Source organism: Callithrix jacchus, chromosome 2, assembly GCF_049354715.1.
Source record: "Callithrix jacchus isolate 240 chromosome 2, calJac240_pri, whole genome shotgun sequence".
NCBI lineage: Eukaryota > Metazoa > Chordata > Mammalia > Primates > Cebidae > Callithrix > Callithrix jacchus.
This window is the reverse complement of record NC_133503.1, coordinates 51,263,054-51,282,889: the sequence shown is the minus strand read 5'-3', so window position 1 is coordinate 51,282,889 and position 19,836 is coordinate 51,263,054. Positions and strand designations below refer to the sequence as shown.

Here is a 19,836-nt window from a genome sequence, read left to right as displayed (position 1 = left end):
GCCTGCTCTAGTTTGCTCTTGGTTCTTCCTTAAAGCATCACACCATTTGTGGTTACAGACAAAAATGACCACTGCTATGGTTTGAATGTGTCCCCCATAAAGAAGGTGTTGGAGACTTAATCCCCAGTGCAACAGTTTTGGAAGCTGGGGCCTAATGAGAGGGGATTAGGTCACAAGGGTACTGCCCTCATAAATAGATTAATACCATTAATGTGGGAGTCATTTTGTTACTACAGCAACAGGTTCCTTACAAAAGAAGTTCACCTCCTCTCATTCTCTCTCTCCTCTTCTCACTCTCTCTTCTCTCCTCTCTTTGACCTTCTGCCATAGGATGACACAGCAAAAAGGCTCTCACAAGATGCCAACTCCTCAACCTTGGACTTTTCAGCCACCAGAACTGTGAGTCAATAAACTTTTAAATCACCAAGACTTAGGTATTCTGTTATAGCAGCACACAATGAATGAAGACAACCACCAAAAGCTTTAAAGCTTTATGTATCTTATCACTATAGACACCCCAAGAAAGTCTAGCTTCTATTTTCTAAGAATACAATGACAAGGGAGATACTCTGATTAGCTCTGTTTTGGTCACGTGCCTTTCTGCCCCTGAATAAATCAGTCATCTAAGGGATGAGGTCATAGTAGAATACAGTTAACTAATCCTTCTGCAATGATTTTGACTGGAGCAAGGGGTAATGCCTTCCAAGGGGATGCTGAGCAGACAATTACAAAGCTGCCCACTGCATCACCTCACACCATCCCTTGGCCTCTTCATGCCTCCTACTTCCACATTGCTAATCGTGGTGGGATTAATTTGACATTGTCCCTACTGATGGCTTAACTTTCTGTTTTGACCTTGAAAAGGCTAACAATGAGATAAAGCCAGTTGGGATCAAGAATGTAAAATCAGAGAAGTCTATATTACAGAGAGAGGAAAAGGCTCCCAGATACTCCCTCACCCAACTGCTGTCATTCTTCCTTTCATTTTGGAAAGCTGAGGAACAAAGAAGCTCATGATTCTTCAAGGGTCATATAGTGAGTTTGCGTCCAAGTTGAAACTAGTACCCATTTTTTCAGACTCTCAGTGTAGTGTTCTTTTCTTTATAAAGGATTAAAAAGCTGGAAGCAAGTGTAACTAATTCAAAAATTAAGGTAAAAACACCTGTGAGATAAAGTAAATCAATGGAGAAATGGAATTTGATTTGTACAAATTTGATTTATATGTCATTTTTCTCGATGTGTACTTACTCCATAAATCAAGGCCGACCCACAACACTCACACCATGCCAAGTGCTCATATAAATCCAAGGTGTCTACCATGACAAAGCATCATAAGACAAATATATTGTTTTTATCCTTGAATGAAAGGAATAGGAGGTTTAGTATTTTCAAACAGATCCCTAATTAACAGCCCAACTGCTTGGGACTTTAAGAAGGATTATCAGAGGAGGATTATGGAGGCAGCATAGGCAGGGAGAAAGCTCATTGACTAGTGCTATGGTTTGAATGTGTTCTTCAAAAAGCCTGTGCTGATGCTTAATCCCCAAGACAACAGTGCTGGGAGGTGGTGCCCAATGGGAGGCTCCACCCTTATGAATGACTTAATATGATTATAAAAGGGTTTGAGGATGCGAATTTGGTCTTTATCAAGCATGCATGCTCTCTTGCCCTTACACCTTTTTAGATGGTATGACACAGAAAGAAGACCCTCCCCCAATGCAACTCGTTGATCTTAAACTTCCAAGTCTCTGAAACTGTCACCCAAATAAATTTCTGTCTACTAAAAATCACTCAGTTCAGGTATTCTTTCATTGCGGCACAAAATAGACTAAGAGAACTAGAAAGTGGAAGACCTGAATTCTAGTCCAACTGCACCCTGATTCCGATCCACTGAGCAAGTCATTTTCTTCCTCTGGACCCCAGTTGCCTTATCTATAAAATGAGGACTTTGAACTAGAAATGCACTTCTCTAACTTTAGCTATGCAATCTCATCACTGCTCCAGTAACTGCATGCCAGCTGTGTCATCATTTTTTTATTTTTTTAATCCTCTTTTTTTAATATCAACTCACTTTTTAAACTTAAATTTTACCAAGAAACATATATATCACTATTGTAAAGGAAAATCAGCATCACTTATAAAGATCTCTATATAAGCACATATGCAATTATGTGAGATGATGAATATGTTAATTTACTTGACTGTAGTAATCACCTAATTATGTATATCAAGATGTGTTGTAGACCTTAAATATATACAATAAAAATAAATAAATGGTCGCCTGGGTTCAACAACAACCACAAACTCGTGACTACCACCAGTAGTGTATCTATTCCATGTTGGGGAATCCTGGGCTAAACAATCTCTAGAAGCTTCCAGCCCCAACTGATGATGACCCTTAGAAACAGGCAGAGGTCTAGTGAGGCACAAGTCCAGGGATGTCACACCACAAGAGAATCATCTGAAGCCTTCAATTCCCTATTGCTGGGCCTAGTTCTCTGCTGTGTTTATCTCCCACTACTGCAGCCCAGAGTCCTGGCCTAGGTTTGCCTCCCTGTCTTTTCTTGGGAACCTCAATTCAAACCCAGCTGTCAGATTGACTCTGAAGAACTAACCTGATAGCAGCTTTTTGTTTTGTCCCAGTTCAGGAAATTCTGGCTTTTAATAAAATACAGTGCCTTTACACATCTGCATATACAGTAAGTTTTTAATGTCAACACTGAAACTTCAGGCAGCTCTAACAAAGGGCATGGAAGAAACCCTTTGCAAGGGATTTCTCAAGTTTTAGCTATGTCTCTCATTTTATCATCGATCACACCCATCTGTTATTATTCTTTCCCTCCTTCCTTCTTCTCTATTAACTTATTATTTAAATTCTCTGTCTGTTCCTTTCTTTTCCTTTCTCTCTTCTATTTTATTTTCTCTCTCCCAACTACATTTGACATTGACATGACAAGTATTTACCCAATGCCTTCTCCAGGCAGGCATCGTGCTGGTCTACCCCACTGCCAGTCCCTCACCTTTCTTCATCACCCATTCATCCACCTACGAAGTCTCGCCCAGCCTACCTAGCATTCATCCACCTGGTATTTATTCAGCACCCACTTTTCCACCTCGCCTTACTTCTCTTCCATCCTTTTCTTCTGGCTCTTGTCAATTGCTGATGAATCAGGCACAAAATCCCTCAGAGTAGATGAAGCAAGAAAGAAGAATGGGAGTCCAGTAATACTTATGGCAAATGTTCCAGATTGGGCTGGAGCTTGCATGAGTACATGGACTACAAAAAGTTGATCATCATAGTTCCAGTGGAGGAGTTGCCAACCTGGGAATGGGGATGTGAGGTGGCACCTGTGGGATGGGCAATAGAACCATCAGCTCCTTGCCCCAGGCGGTGGCAGGTAGACATGCAGACTACAGCTCAATTCCTTGTGCAGACCACAGGCCTGATCATACATCTCAGCTCTAGATGTCTCCAGACTTTGCAGAAACTAAAGAATGTGTTCCATATAGACTCCAGTAGTGGAATCATGGGCAAGGAAACCTAAGAGCACTTGGAGAACTAAGCCAGTCTACAACATCCATTTACAGGTGAAATAAAAAAGGGCAGGATAAAGAAGGTGTGTTGTTTACCCCAGTCACAGAGAAGTTAGTGGCTAACGGGGACCAGAACCCAGGTTACTGGACAATTAACCTCTATGCCTTTATCCCTGAAGCTTTTATACCTACCCTTCCTCCTCCCTGAAAGCTCCTTTGAATGAATTAAATGGTAGTTGTTTGTACTTTCTGCAAAGACTGAGTCTGATTAAATATTTAAGGTGGTGAATATGACAGGTACACTTATTTGGTCTTTACAAAGTATATGAATGTATTAAATGATCACATGTACCCAGAAACTATGTGCATCTATTATACATCAATAAAAAATTGTTTTAAAAAGAAATCCGATTATGATGCTCCATTTTCCCCACTGTCTGAACTACGCCCAGTCAAGTCAGTACAATAATAATGAAAACAAACAATGATTTCTTGAGTGTTTACCATAAGTACTTTGCTAGGTACTTTACAGATATTATCTCATTTAACCTCACGGCAATCCTCTGGTGTGGGTATTATTATCCTTAATTTACAGATGAAAAAATGAGGCTTGTAGAGATTACATATGGCCATACATTAAGCCATTGTCAGGACCAAACTGAGCAGCAGCTCATATATATATATCTATCTATATATATATATATGACACATAGTAGGTACTTGGTAAGAATGCATTGAATGAACAAATGATCCCTCAGAAGAGACTCATTTCCTAAAAGTACCCTTCTATCAGGCTAATCAACCCAGAAATTTCACACCCTCTCAGGTCATGGTCTTCTGGCCTGAGTTACCAGAAGATTCAGCATATTATTACTACATTCACAAAATATATATATATATATTTTTTTTTTTTTTTTTTTTTTAGACAGAATCTCACTCTGTTGCCAGGCTGGAAAGCATGGCGCAATCTTGGCTCACTGCAACCTCTGCTTCCTAGGTTCAAGTGATTCTTCTGCCTCAGCCTCCCAAGTAGCTGGGACTACAGGCATGTGCCACCATGCCCAGATAATTTTCATAATTTTGGTAGAGACAGGATTTCACCATGTTGGCCAGGATGGTCTTGATCTCTTGACCTCATGACCTGCCCGCCTTGACCTCCCAAAGTACTGGGATTACAGGCACGAGCCACCATGCCTGGCCAGCAGCTCACATTCTTTACAACATGTCATGGAGAATGGTGGTAGAGAGTTGCTACCTCAAATGCAGGACAGTTAGGCTGATGTGTGATGATTGTAAATCTCTACGCAGCTTCTAGATAAATGCCTGGAATACCACACTTTCTTAGTATAATGTTTTTTTTTCTAATCAGCCTGCAATAGGGGTCCCACAGTATATGACAGCAGCCCTTTTGTTTGCAGGTAGTGAAGATGAGAAAGAAGAATGAAAGAGTTGCTACTTCTGGAAAGTTCCAGCTTCATGATAATTGGGATGCAACTTATCCTGTATACTGCTCCCCACTCCCTAATACATTACATGACACATAGTAGGTACTTGGTAAGAATGCATTGAATGAACAAATGATCCCTCAGAAGAGACTCATTTGCTAAAAGTACCCCTCTATCAGGCTAATCAACCCAGAAATTTCACACCCTCTCAGGTCATGGTCTTCTGGCCTGAGTTACCAGAAGATTCAGCATATTATTACTACATTCACAAAACGTGCCCAATAATCATTTACATTTGTGTAGCATTTAACAAGTTGCTTCACATTCATTATCCTTCTTCTCACTGTATTGATGGCTTCTTAAAAGCAGATGCCATGTCCATTTTTTCTGTGTCCCTGCTTCCCCCACGGCACTAGACTGGTGATTGACATTCATTCAGAACTTCTACATGCCAGGTACTGTGCCTGGTGCTGGGGTTATAGTGATGAGCTCATGTGCACACCAGACACGCATAAAATAACCATCCAAATAAATTGTGCCTAGCACTAGGAAGAAAAAGAACAATTCTGAGACAGACACACACATTAAGAGAAAGAAAATAACTACAGATCAAATTTAGATTGAGATGGGGTCAGAAAAGGTCTTTTGAGTCTCTGAAATTTTATTTATCTAGATTTTATATTTGGTATCATTTTGTCTCTTTCCTGTATTGTCTACAGCTCTGGGAACTGAGACAGTATACCTGAAAGGTGTTGAGACATTGAATGAACCATACTGATTGGCTACCTGGTTGGCTAACTTTTTCCCTTTCTTCTTCTCTTCCTTCCTTTATTCCTTTTATTCACTTGTTTATTCAATCACCAAACATTTATTCAGCATCTATAATGTTTCACACAGTACAATAGCACTAGGAATATGCCAATGAGCAAAACTGGCATAGACTCTGCCTTTGTGAAGCTTAAGGTCTTGTAGAAAGAGGCACAATGAATTAATTTTAAAGTGTCTTATGACAGAGAAATGTGGTATGAAGGCTTATTTCATGGTTCTATAGGTCTTTAACATGGAGCCTTGATCTGGTGTAGAGCTAGAAAGGCCTCCCCAAGAGGTGGCAGGCAGAGCTCTGCGGGGGGATTGAACACACAGTAGACCAAGGTTGGGGGTAGAGAACACTGCAGTCACTTGTAGTTAAGTCCTGAAATCATGGCTGGGAAATCGCTGACCTTTACATCCTCCCCTATGACAAGGGCAGTGCTGAATTTTTATAGTAATATATTTTTTATAGATGAGAAAAAGAACTGTGGCCTTTTTCTAGATGAGGACAGAACTGACATTTGAACCTGGGTGTCCTGACTGAAAGTATCTCCAGCATTTTCCACACCCTCTTAGGCTTTAGTTAAAGCACCTGGTGCCTGGCTGGTTAACACAACCAAACAAACTTCAAGTACATAAAACACATATTAAAGTCATCACTTCTCCTGGACAGAAATGAAACAGTATCATCAGTCCCCGGCACCTTATCTCCTTATGAAGACAACTAAATAGTAGTAGGCTTCTAAATCCCTGCTGGTCTAGCCCCTGCCTATTTGGTTTCCAAGTCTTTGCATCTACTCACTATACTAAGTGTCATGTCCAAGGTCAGATGCTGTGGCACATTTGAGAGTCTTGGATCCTTGAAAGAATATTTATTTTATTCATTTTTGCACCTACCATGTATTTGGACAAAAATGGGTCCTGGCTAAAATAGTATTCCTGGCTCTATTTCCACATAGTTAAAATAACTATTCTGAGCAAGATGAAACCCAGATTAAACAAAAGTATCTTATCAACTTCCTTCTCTTCCATGCAGATTTTTTAAAACATCATTATCTTCTCCTGAATGTAAAAATATGTCATTTGGGATAAATTACATTTTCATAATAGTACCTCCAAATTATATGGAATTTTAAAAATTCCCCCAAACATCCATTGTATCATTCCCATGAGGACGTGTGCTCAGGCCAGGAAATGTAGTGAGAGTGAAGTCTTCAGAGTCAGACACACCCCTCTCCAGCTCTGTGACCACAGCCAGGTCCTCAGGCATTCTGAATTTCAGGCTTCTTTGTGAAGCTAAAATGATGAGAGAGAATGGTATGGGATTAAAGGAGAGAATCTGTACAAAGCACATAGCTGAGGCCAGCCTGGAGCACAGTCCTCACTAAACTTTGTTTATAATAATTATCTTCTTTCACAAATGAAAATGTATGTGGCCCAGGGAGCAAAGATGACTTGCCTGGCATTGTACAGCTAAAGTCTCATCTGGACAAACCAACTTCCCCTTGTACGAAGTGCAGTGTATTTCCAATCAACCATGTATTCTTTAGGTAAGAACACAAATCTAACATGTCAGTGAGAAACAGCATTCATCCTACTGCCTACCTGTGACCTGAATTCCTGGGATCACAAATCATCACTCCTTCCTTCCTGCCCCTTCCTGCTACACCAGGGTTTTTATGGCCCACGACAGCATGCAGAGATATTAGTAGGGAGAATATGATTGTCATGTTTTGACTCTCTTCTCTCTTCTGGGGCAGCCCTTTTCCATGAAAATAGGACAGTAAGGAGGAGGAGGAAGAGTATCAGTGTGATCTTTATCATCATTTATCTGGAGCAAACTTGAATTAATTTCTTTGGGAGAAAAACTTCCTCTGAAGACTGAAAAGGAAGCAGAAGATAGTGCCGTCACTCAGGCAGTCCAAGGCAGGCATGAGTGGTCAGAATCCTTCATATTCATGCCAGGTTTTAAACTTCTTAGAAGTTTTATTTTATATTGCCTAATCTGATCCTCTCAGCAGTCCTGTAAGCCAGCGGGACAGGGAGTCTTATTCCTCTCTATGTAAACTGAGTCAGAGGGGAGCTATGTAGGTTATATTACATCAAAGTCATTTATGCATTTATTCATTAATTCATACAGCAAATATTTATTGAGTAACTAGTATGTGCTGAGCCTGCTTTAGGCATGGGGAGATATACTAAACACTGCCTCTAAAACTTCAAAGAAAAGAGAACAAGTGTGAGGCAGAGTAGGAAAAAATCTCATGAAAATAAATCAGAGAAATCATATTCTAGCTCCTACCACTACTTTATGTGAGCTGAGTGTATGACTATTCTCTCAGAGCCTCAGTTTCCTAGTCTGGGGAGTGAGGAGCATGGGCACCACAGGATGTCAATCTGACTTTGACATTTTCCACAGATCTGCACTTCACTTTCTAGATCTGTTGCCCTTGCTTCCCCAGAGAAAATGCAGCAGGCCAGCCAGTAATGTGCTGTGAGGCCTGGTGCCTCACGGTGATTTACTGCAAGGCTGTGTGGATACCCAATGGTACCTTAGGAACAAGCTCACAATCCACAATCTTGAGTGTCATCATTATTGGCCTCACGGGAGAAGTTTGTTTCTTCCCTGCCCTTCGAATCTCAGCACAAGGTGAAAGGCTCCAGCTACTGTCCCTGAGCTCTGCAGAATCTACGTCTCAAAACACAGGGACACATCTATTTCAAGGCTGCCTTCAGGCAAAGGAGAAATGGACAGCCCTAGACACAGTGTCAGTGAGATACTGTTCACAAATCTGTTTTAAAATCCTACTATGTGATCCTACTGTGTGCTCTTCTTGCCTCTCTGAATCTATTCTCCCTTTGCCTAGAATGCCTTCTACCCTTTTTTTAGCCTCTAAAACGTCTTTTATCATTCAAGTTCCCCTATGGATACCATCTTCCCTGTGAAGTCTTCCTTGATATAGCCACCAAACTAACTTCTCCTCTCTGTTCTCTCTTCCAGGACATGCCAATACCTACACTTCATACCCATTTTCACCTGCCGTCTTTTATAATCAGTGACCTGTGCATCTCACCCTCATCTGCTGATTGATTGCAAGCTCATTGAGCTGAAGGAAGATAGCACCTCTGTCACTGAAGGAAGATAGCACCTCTGTTATTGATTCCAACCAACGTCCTGCATCCTCACAGTCTTCCATGGATGTTTTCTCAAGTGGAGTAAGACAAAGTAAGAAAATCTGAATGGCATGTTTGCTAATCCAGTGACTGCTGCCAGCTAACTTTTTTAGTGGATTTTTGCTACAGCATACTACAAACCCTCTTTCTCCCATTCTATGGCTTCAAATACCAATTCTAGGCTGATTCTCTCAAATTTGTATTTTTACCTCTGACTTGTACACTAAACTACAGCATCCTTTATCCCCTTAGATGTCTAACACCTAACTCAAATGCAATATATCCAGGAAGTAAGAGGAGTGACAGGCTCAGATAGAAGTATCCTAGCAGAGCAGTGGAGGCTCTTCAGGCCGAATGACAGCTGGTGACAAAGACCAGGTTGGAAATGAAAACTGCCAGGGCCTCTTGCCTCCTTCCCTGGTCCACCAGATCGCAAGTTTGGGCATAGGATCTTCCTTCTTACACAAGGAAAACATAAGAACCTAATTGATCCATAATCTATATGTAAAACAGGAGAAACAAATTCCTTACATAATTGGTATATAAATCATTTCAGATATGAGTAATGATGCTGGGACAGGCCATTTATTTTGAATATTAGAAACTTTTAAACCCCAGTTTAATTGTATTTAGAATCATCTCTGAAATTGCAATGCACTACTCTGGAAAGAAATGAGTTCCCAGGCACCAGTGGTATTCAATCTAAGACAGACTGGCCACATGGCAGGGATGTTAAACATAACATTAAATCATGAGACCAAGGTAACACTGGATGTGCTCAAAGGACCATTCAGTGGTTTGATTTCAGTTCACCAATAACAATAACAAAATGATGATGAAGACACTAATGATGCTGATGATGACGAATCTGCAGTTGTTCTTCTGCTGTAGCTGGTGATAACAGCAATGATGCTTACATTTATTGAGCTCTATCCATGCACAATTATAAGTATTTTAAAATACTTTACATCCGTTATCTCAATTCTCAAAACAAGCCTAAAAAGTATTATTACCTTTATTTAGCAAATGAGGAGTGGAGGTATAGAGAAATTTAAAAACTTACCCAGTTTCACATAACTAGTTAGGAAGCAGCAGGACATATGTTTCAGTACAGCTCTGTATGACATACTCTTGACCATAATCCCAGGTGATCAGTTTTATGGAGACAACTGCAGAATATATGTTCTTCTTTAGGTCCTGGGATGGAGTTAAGAAAAATGTAATTTTGGCACACATCATGAACACAGGATATGCTGACTACTCATGCATAAATGCACAGAGAAATGACATTTATATGGTGGTGAATTAGAACACCTAACCATAATTCAGAAGATATGAATTTTAGTGTAAGATCAGTCACTGGCTTGCCATGTGACCCAACTGTATTGTTGTCCCTTCTCTGTACAACTTCAATATAAAATGCAAATGGAAACCCAGATGATGTCTAAAGTCAGTTCGATAAGTTTTTAGGCATTTGTGGAATCTCAACCTCATTTATTCATCTATCTATCTACTTATCCATCTATATTTAGGAGTAAATGGCAAGTAAAGTAGCCCCTATGTAGATTTAAGCAGAATGTAAATTCAAAAACCCCCAAGCATTCCTTCAAACCAATGGGGATTTCAAGCTGTGGGTTAAATAAAGAAATACAAGGCATCCCCACAAGGCCAGAAACTCAAAGAAGCATCTGTATTTCCTCTGAGAGACCCCAAGAGTAAAAGAGAAAAAATGGCTTTTAAATTTCTTGTCCGTTATTGAATGCAACATCTGCCCTGTTTCCTAGTCAGAACTAGAGGTCTTATACCTATACACTAAGGGTAAAAGGCGTTCAGGGTACTGCTACCATCTTCTGCAGATAAATATTAATAATCACATTTTATTCTTTTCCTCAGGCTTTGTAAGAGAACACTGCCCCCTTGAAGACTGCCATAAGCCACGAGGAATGTCTTCTAAATAAGAATCATATCCACGCAACAACATTTTATTAAAAGAAAAAAGTCTTTCTAAAAATGAATCACTAGCTGGTTTGCCAGTTAACTCAACTTTGGTCATTGGGAAGCACAGAAACAGCATTGCCCAGGTCCTGCCACCTTCAGGCCATGTGACCTTGGGTGAGTCCCTCTACCTGTCCAAACTTACTGTGCCTCTTCAGGGCAATTTCACTGGTAATGGAAATGGATGAGTTTACAGTGAATCCACTTAAGACAAATCCTAAAATTGCATACTAAACAGTAGAAGATGTCCAATTGGGATTCCAATTTAAAAATAAAACCAATATCTTTTAAAAATAAGTTGTTTCTGTATTATTTTAGGGTATTAAGTCTATGCTAATTCTACAAAACAACAAGGAATAGCTGAAGCATGGTCTGTCTTTTTGGCATAATTTAAAAAAAAAAATACAAAGCAAGATTTTTCTTTTTTCATATTTGACTTTCACAGATGGTCACTAACGGGGTCATCTTTTAAAAAATACTTAAGAGTAATAAAAAATGTCCTAAAGTCCCCTCATAATCCTTCAGGTAAACATTTACTTTGAAAGAGCTTATTGTGTTTAACCATCAGTGCTTCTGTCTTCCTCAGTTGATAACTGAAAATTCAGACAGATCCTTATTTGCTTATAACTCAAGTACTTTTCTAACATAACTTTCAACAGCTTTGTGAAATTATCATCTTTACTATAATCAGTAATTTTACTTCAAAACTAATTTGATTTACTTTGTATTATTTGATGTTTATAATATCTATAATTATTATTAGACCAACAAAAATATTGACATGGTACATGGGAAAACAAGAGGAAAAGAAGGCTTGAGTGGGGTTAATTTTAAAGTGGTCAATTCATTAATGAATATTTTCTTGTAAAGACAATTTTTGCTTCTCTCTGCAACCTCAAAATTACACGGCTTTGGAAAACCTCCCATCCTCACTCAATCTCTCCTCCTTTTGGTCTTTCCACAAATTTCACTTCAACAAAGTCTTTTGTGACATTCTTACATAAAACTGCAATTCAGTTCTAACCCCATATACACTCATTTCATTCATCCTTTTCCTGCTGATTTCTTTCCAACACTTAGCAACACCAAACATACAGGCACACCTCACGTATATTGTGGGCTTGGTCCCAGACCACCATAACGAAGCGAAATAAAGTCAGGCACGTGATTTTTGTTTGTTTCTAGTACATACAGAAGTTATGCATTAAACCATAGTCTATTAAGTGTGCAATAGCATTATGCCTAAAAAAAATCAATGTACATATCTTAATTTAAATATACTTTAAGGCCAAAATATATTAACAATTATCTGAGCTTTCAGTGAGTCATTATCTTTTCGCTGGCGAGGGCCTTGCTTCAATGTTGACAGCTGCTGACTGATCAGGGTGGTGGTTACTGAAAGGTAGGGTGACACGGCAATTTTTAAAAATAACACAACAATAAAGTTTCCCTCATTGATGGACTCTTCCTTTCATGAAAGATTTCTCTACAACATGTGATGCTGTTTGACAGCATTTTATCCACAGTAGAACTACTTTCAAAATTGGAGTCACTCCTCTCAAACCCTGCCACTGTTTTATCAACTAAGTTAATATAATATCCTAAATCCCTTGTTGTCATTTAAACAATGTTCACAGCATCTTCATCAGTAATAGATTTCATCTCAACAAACCACTTTCTATGCTCATCCATAAGAAGCAACTCCTCATCCTTTCAAGTTTTATCATGCGATAGCAGCAATTCAGGCTGCACTTACAATTTTAGGTCTCTTGCTATTTCCACCTCATCTTCATATTTTCTTGTAAAGAAAGTCTTGAACCCCTCAAAGTCATCCATGAGGGCTGGAATCAACTTCTTCCAAGCTCCTGTTAATGTGGATATTTTGACCTCTTTTTATGAATCATGAATGTTCTTAATGGAGTCTAGAATAGTGAATCCTTTCCAGAGGGTTTCAATTTACTTTGCCCAGATGCCTCAGAGGAATCACTACCCATGGCAGCTATATACTTATGAAATCCAATTCTTACATAAGATTTGAAAGTCGAAACTACATTTTGACCCATGGGCTACAGAGTGGATGTTGTGTTGGCAGTTATGAAAATAACATCAATCTCCTTGTAAATCTCCAGTGGAGCTCTTAAATGACCAGGTGTATTGTCAATGAGCAGTAATATTTTGAAAGGAATCTTTTTTTTTTCTAAGCAGTAGATCTCAACAGTGGACTTAAACTACTCAGTAAATGCTATAAATATGCTGCCATCCACGCTTTGCTGTTCCATTTTAGAGCATAGGCAGAGTAGATCTAGCATAATTCTTAACGGTCCTAGGATTTTCAGAATGGTGAATGAGCATTGGCTACAACTTCAAGACATCAGCTGCATTAGCCCCTAACAAGAGAGTCAGTCTGTCCTTTGAATTTTTGAAAGCAGGCATTAACTTCTCCTCTCTAATTATGACAGTCCTACATGGCATCTTCTTCCAATAGAAGGCTGTTCTGTCTCTACTGAAAATCTATTATTTTACATAGCCACCTTCAATCATGATGTTAGCTTGATATTCCGGACAAGTTGCTGCAGCTTCTACGTCAGCACTTGATGATTCACTTTGCACTTTTATGTTATGGAGATGGCTTCTTTACACCTCATAAACCAACCTCTGCCAGCTTCCAACTTTTCTACTATAGTTTCCTCACCTCTTTCACCCTTCACAGAATCGAAGAGAGTTAGGACCTTGCTCTGAATTTGACTTTGGCTTAAGGGAATGTTGTGGCTGGCTTGATCTACTATCCAGACCACTCACATTTTCTTCATTTCTGCAGTAAGGTTGTTTCACTGTCTTACATTTTTGTGCTCACTAGAATAACATTTTTAATATCCTTCCAGAGCTTTTCCTTTGCATTCGCAACTTGGCTGTTTGGCAAAAGTGGCCTAGTTTTCAGCCTAACTTGGCTTTGGACATGTCTTCCTCAGTAAACTTAATAATATCTAGCTTTTGATAAAAAGTGAGAGATGTGCAAATTTTCCTTTTACTTGAACATGTAGAAGCCACGGTAGGGTTATAAATTGGTCTAATCTCAATGTTATTGTGTCTCAGAGAATAGGGAGGCCTGAGGAGAGGGAGAGGTATGAGAGAATGGCATGCTGGTGGAGCAGTTCGAACACACATGACATTAGTGATTAAGTTCATCATCATTCATGGGGGCAGTTCATGGTGGTCCCAAACAATCACAATAGTAACATCAAAGATCCAGTGTCACAGATTACCAAAACACATGTCATGATAATGAAGAACTTTGAAATACTGCAAAAATTACCAAAATATAACAGAGATTCAAGTGAGCACATGCTTTCAAAAAATGGTGCCATTAGACTTGCTCCAACAGGGTTGCCCAAGCCTTCAATTTCTTTAAAAAAAAATGCACATTATGCAGCCACAAAAGAGTTTATGTCCTTTGCAGGGACATGGATGAAGCTGGAAACCATCATCCTCAGCAAACTAACACAGGAATGGAAAACCAAACACTGCACATTCTCATTCATAAGTGGGAGTTGAACAATGAGAACACATGGACACAGGAGGGGACCATCACATACTGGGGCCTATCGGGGGGTGGGGAAAGGGAGGGAGAGCATTAGAAGAAATACCTAATGCATTCAGGGCTTAAAACCTAGATGGCAGGTTGATAGGTGCAGCAAATCACCATGGCACATGTATACCTATGTAACAAACCTGCACATACTGCACATGTATCCCAGAAATTAAGGAAAATTTTTTTAAAAAACACCACACAAATGTAATATCTTCAAAGAGCAATAAAGTAAAGCACAATAAAATAAAGATATCTATATTTTATATGTCACCTTTTTATTCTCTCTCTTCCTCTGCCCCACTAGGATGAAAACTCCAGGAGAGTTTTGTTTGTTTCATCTTCCGCTTATCACCATTACCTATAACTATGGTTGGCTAGGACTGTGTGGGTAGGGACTTAAAAATATGCATTGAATGAATGAATATTCAAATGAGAACACCCTCCAATATCCTAAGGGTTAGAGAATGTGGCTGATAAGACTGGGGTTATGGGTTTTATGCCTCAGACTAGGGGAGAAAAATAGATTTCATCATGGCTTTTTAGTGGCTGCCTAGAGCCCTATGTGAAAAGGAGTGATAAGATCATAAAGATGAGTGATATGATCGATTAGCAATGTCTGCCCTTGGGCATCAAAAACACCTACTGGAATAATGGCATCATTATACCAGGTATTCTTCACTCCTGCCCTATGAATTTTTACATAATTACCCCCTAACTTTTCACTGGTGTCTACCTTTACACACACACATACACACACACACACACACACCCCACTAAACAAAAGTCTAGCATGGTTCACACTGTTTTAACAGATAGTGAACATTTTTGAGATCTCAGCTAAAATATTTCTACTTTACTCCATTTTAGCTGCCAGCTAATTGCTAAGTATCAACATGTTGCAAGTAGTTGTCAAATAACCCAGCATCCTTGGGAATCAGAATTCTACGTTGAAAGAATCTTTAGAAATAATCTCCAAACTAATCATTTTACAAATGGAGAAACCAAGACTTAAAAGATTAAGCATTTGTTCTCAAATTACACAGCTAAAAATCATACAAATAAGAACTTCATATCCCTAGCATTTCCAAACAAAAGACAAACCAGAGACTTAAGTTCATTAAAGTTTAGGAAAAAAGGAAGCAAAGAAATGTCTGACACTGCACAGGACATGCACACACATTGTGTCACCTATGGGTAAAGTCAACAACCCTGACTTCCCACTCCAAAAGGCCTCCGGGTCTCAAGTCAGCCTCTGAGTCCAATCCTCCCTGTGTTTGTTACGTTTTGTCAGAATAAGAACATGTTGCTAATGTTAATTGATCACAAGTCCTCAGATAGATAATTTAAGAGATGTCTTCACTTAAAACTGAATTCTATATCCCTGGCCTAGGAATGGCCTTTCTCTTAGACAAACAGTTTTATTCCCTCCGGCTCTCTCAGAAAGATGTTTCTTGCCACCAACAATCAGATGGCATCTGAGACAGCATTTTCAACTGATAAGTCCCTTTTCTCCCAAAAATATTTGCTGGAAAATTCCAACAAAGCTTTTCTATACAAATGCTACTACTTAATCAAAATTATAAAAACCAGCCAGCTGTTTCCTTAGGACTTCCTTATGCTGGCACTAGGCCGTATTGCACCAACTCTGCCTTCTGCACATCATGAAACGTTCATCAACATGTAGGTAATTTGGAGGGCAGCAGAGGGTAAGGGAAACTCAGCAATGAGATCATTCCTACATTTGCCTCACTCCCCACTTCCCTTCAAGCCTTACCCATGGAGGGCCTCCAGCTCAACCAGGCTAGGAGAGAGATATCTCTATTAGAAAAGTCATCCTGGAGGCTGCCAAGCTCTGTGTAAACAGGAAAGATCGTTCGGCAATTGAAGAGGTCACCCAAGAGTCTGAGATAAACAGGCAAATCCTGAGGTTTCAGTGACCCACAAAGTCCTGAAAAAAATATTAGTTTACGTAGGAGAGAAAAAAAAAGATATTTCCATTCAACACAGCTGATGGGTTTCTTTTTCTTCTTTCAAATGGACAAAATAATACCTTTAGGAAGAGCAGAAAAATGGGGCTATTTTTTCATTTCCTAAGGAGAAATTCTTGGGAGAACTAAGAGCCAAGGAGAAAGATCAGCTGGAATCGAAGCTCTACCACAGTGAGATCTGTGCCAAGCAAGGAGGAAGCACAGCCAAGTCTATTTTCAGTTGCACTTATGCTCCTTGATGATGATGCCCGGCTGACATGCCCGGCTGTGTGCTTCGTGAGGGCAAGCACCGTGCCTTGGTCAGCACTGCAGCCCCAGCCCCTCCAGATGGCCTGGCCCATCATGAGTGCTCAGTAACTCCTTAGTGAACAAGGTCATCAATCTTACCCCTATTTGCTACCCTAATCTCAACCCTACCAGGTTCTGCCCTTAGACTGTGATGCTCATGCTGGACCCCACCACAAGTAACACTGCTCTGTGGTCTTCGGTTTCCCCGTAAACTCACTGAACTTTTATTAAGGTTTGTATGCCAACACAGTGATAGGAGCTGCTTCTAATATTCCATCATTTAATCTTCACAATATATTTGTGAAGATATAGTACCAGGCACTAGTTTTCTTATTACCTATTTTACAGATGAGGAAACAGATTCAGAGATGTTAAGGAACTTGCACAAGACCACAACAGAGCTTAAACTCAAAGTCAGGCCTAACTCTAAAGCCTATGTACATAAACCCTAAGCCTTTAGCCTCATTAATAATTCACACAGTAATGATTGTCGCTAAGACAGTGCCTCTCAAACTGTTGTTCACACCAATGCTCTTGTTAAAATGCAGATTCTAGGTCAAGAGATCGAGACCATCCTGGTCAACATGGTGAAACCCCGTCTCTACTACAAATATTAAAAAAATTAGCTGGGCATGGTGGCGTGTGCTTGTAATCCCAGCTATTTGGGAGGCTGAGGCAGGAGAATTGCCTGAACCCAGGAGGCGGAGGTTGCAGTGAGCCAAGATCGCGCCATTGCACTCCAGCCTGGGTAACAAGAGCGAAACTCTGTCTCAAAAAAAAAAAAAAAAAAAAAAAAAAAAAAAATGCAGATTCTGATTCAGAAGTTCTGCAAACTGCACTTTGGGTATCCAGCTTGTTTAAGGAAACTTTTATTTCTGATGTCCTCCATTTCTACTATACAATAATTATATTTTGGCTTAAAAATATTATGTTTCATTGTACATTGATGGCTAATGATGTATTTAGCTAGGGCTTCCTGGTATAATGTGAAGTCTCAGGATCTCCACCTGGGAGCCTGGAGGGAACATTGGAGGTTGGGTGGCAGCAATGTGAGATGATCTTATTTGCATTTTAGGACTTCTCTCTGACTGAAGTGTGGTGGGTGGTGTGCGAGAGATGAGACTGAAGGTGGAAGACCACCAAGGAGGCTATTGCAGTTGTCCAGGCAAGAGACAATGGTAACTTAGAGAAGCTCACCCTGCCTGGCCTTAGTCCACTTTTGTGCTGCTCTATCAGAATACCACACTCTGAGTAATTCATAATGAGCAGAAATTGATTGGCTCTGTGTTCTGGAGGTTGAAAAGTCCAAGATCAAGGGACCATATCTGGCAAGGGCCTTCTTGCAGTGTCAAGCTCTGACAGAAGGCAAAGAGAGGGTGAGAGAGAGCAAGAAGGGGCTGAACTCCGAGCCTCAAGCCCTTTACAATGGGAATTAATCAATTCTTAAGGGCATACCCCTTGTGACCTAAACACCTCCCATTAGGCCCCACCTCCCAACACTGTTACTTTGAAGATTAAGTTTTCTACACATGTATTTTGGGGGCCACATTCAAACCATGGCAGTCTCCTTGGTTCTAATTTTAATTCTGCCACTAATGTGCAATTATTAGAATCAAAGGATCTTGAGAGAATTAAGGCAAACATTTAATCTAATCATGGAATTTTGCAGAGAGAGATGACATTAAGAGAGAAATTAACAAATTCATGTAATGTATCTATTGTAGCAGTTTTCAAAATATTTTCTACAGGATGCTAAGAGCTATTAGGTACAAAAATAAGAAGTTGAAAGAATTTCAGTAGTCATATATGTTGAAGAGTTATTTGATTAAACAGAGTCAAGCAGGTTCATTTACTACAGGACTTACCAGAGTATTTAATAAGCTCAGAGCCTTTAATGGTCTTTGTAAATTTCCCAGAGTGAGATAAAGTAAACATATTTTACTAATGCCCAGGGATTTTTTTAAGAATTTTTATGTTTCATGAAAAATGATTTGGGAAGCTGATGCCTGGTGTTCTTCTTGAGAACACACTGTGTCTTGTTACCTGGGTGAATTAAATACATTTCCCTGATGCAGGCATACTCTACCTTCCACCTTTTCCAGAAATCTCTGACAGTCCTCACATCTGCCTACATAACTCTTTTTCCTTTAATTTTTCTTCTATAACTTCTCGTAGTTCAGGAAGTGTGAATTCACTTGATTGGTAGTTACCATGTGATCTCCTAGTGGAGGAAGTTACATTCAAATCAAGCAAGGCAGTGTCATAAGATTGAGTGCAAACCCCAGCTTTGCTAATATATTTCTATATAACCATAAAAAATGTAACCCAACTGGGGCTTTATTTTTTTTTTCTTATTTTTCAAATGATGCAGCACAACTAAACTATCCCTCTAGCTCTATTCCTGTATAGTCAGTGCTGTGGTTAAGGCTCTTTGATCTCTCTTAGCGAGATCAGAAACTACCTGACAGTCCAGTGACTTAATTGAATTCAAACATTCCTGTTGTATGTCCATGCCCTCCCCTTGAGGCCTCCATTTACCGTCCCTGAAAGGTATGCCACTGCCATATCTAGTCACCTTTTCTCCATCAAATTATACCATTCTGTGTCTCCTTATATCCAGAGACATTAAGTTAGAAGGGGCCTTTCTGAGGGCTCATCATTGCCTTTTTACAGATGAGGTAACTGACTGGTTCACATCCCTACAAAATGTGAGGGGTCCAGCAATGGTCGCCTGAATCCTTGTCCTGTGCTCTCTCCTAGGCACTGTGACCTTTTGAATATGCTGAACAACTCACTCCCAGCTGCCTTGATAATCACAAAGCTGCCACCCTTCAGAGAGCGACATAAATTCCTATCAGGTCCACACTCTGTCATGATGTGTCTCAGAGCTGCCTGCCCAGGCTGCCACAGCCAATCCACACCACTTTGGTCATGAGGAACAGCCTCAGGAAAAATTGCTGCCTCATTCAGCCTTGTCCCAGCTGCAAGAAAAACCTGCCAGACCTCATTCTAC

General features: G+C 39.9%; 1 long non-coding RNA gene across 4 annotated transcripts in view; it reads right to left on the bottom strand.

Annotated features, from left to right (window-relative positions):
- Positions 1-19,836, bottom strand: part of LOC144581136 (uncharacterized) — a 316,017-nt gene that overhangs the window by 12,097 nt on the left and 284,084 nt on the right. For 3 of the 4 annotated variants that reach the window (XR_013531664.1, XR_013531657.1, XR_013531666.1), the window contains 2 exons: positions 10,027-10,160; positions 6,903-7,085 (listed from right to left, as the gene is read on the bottom strand). This is a non-coding gene — a long non-coding RNA (uncharacterized LOC144581136). The remainder of the gene's footprint in view (positions 1-6,902; positions 7,086-10,026; positions 10,161-19,836) is intronic. The other variant, XR_013531665.1, reaches the window with a different exon arrangement.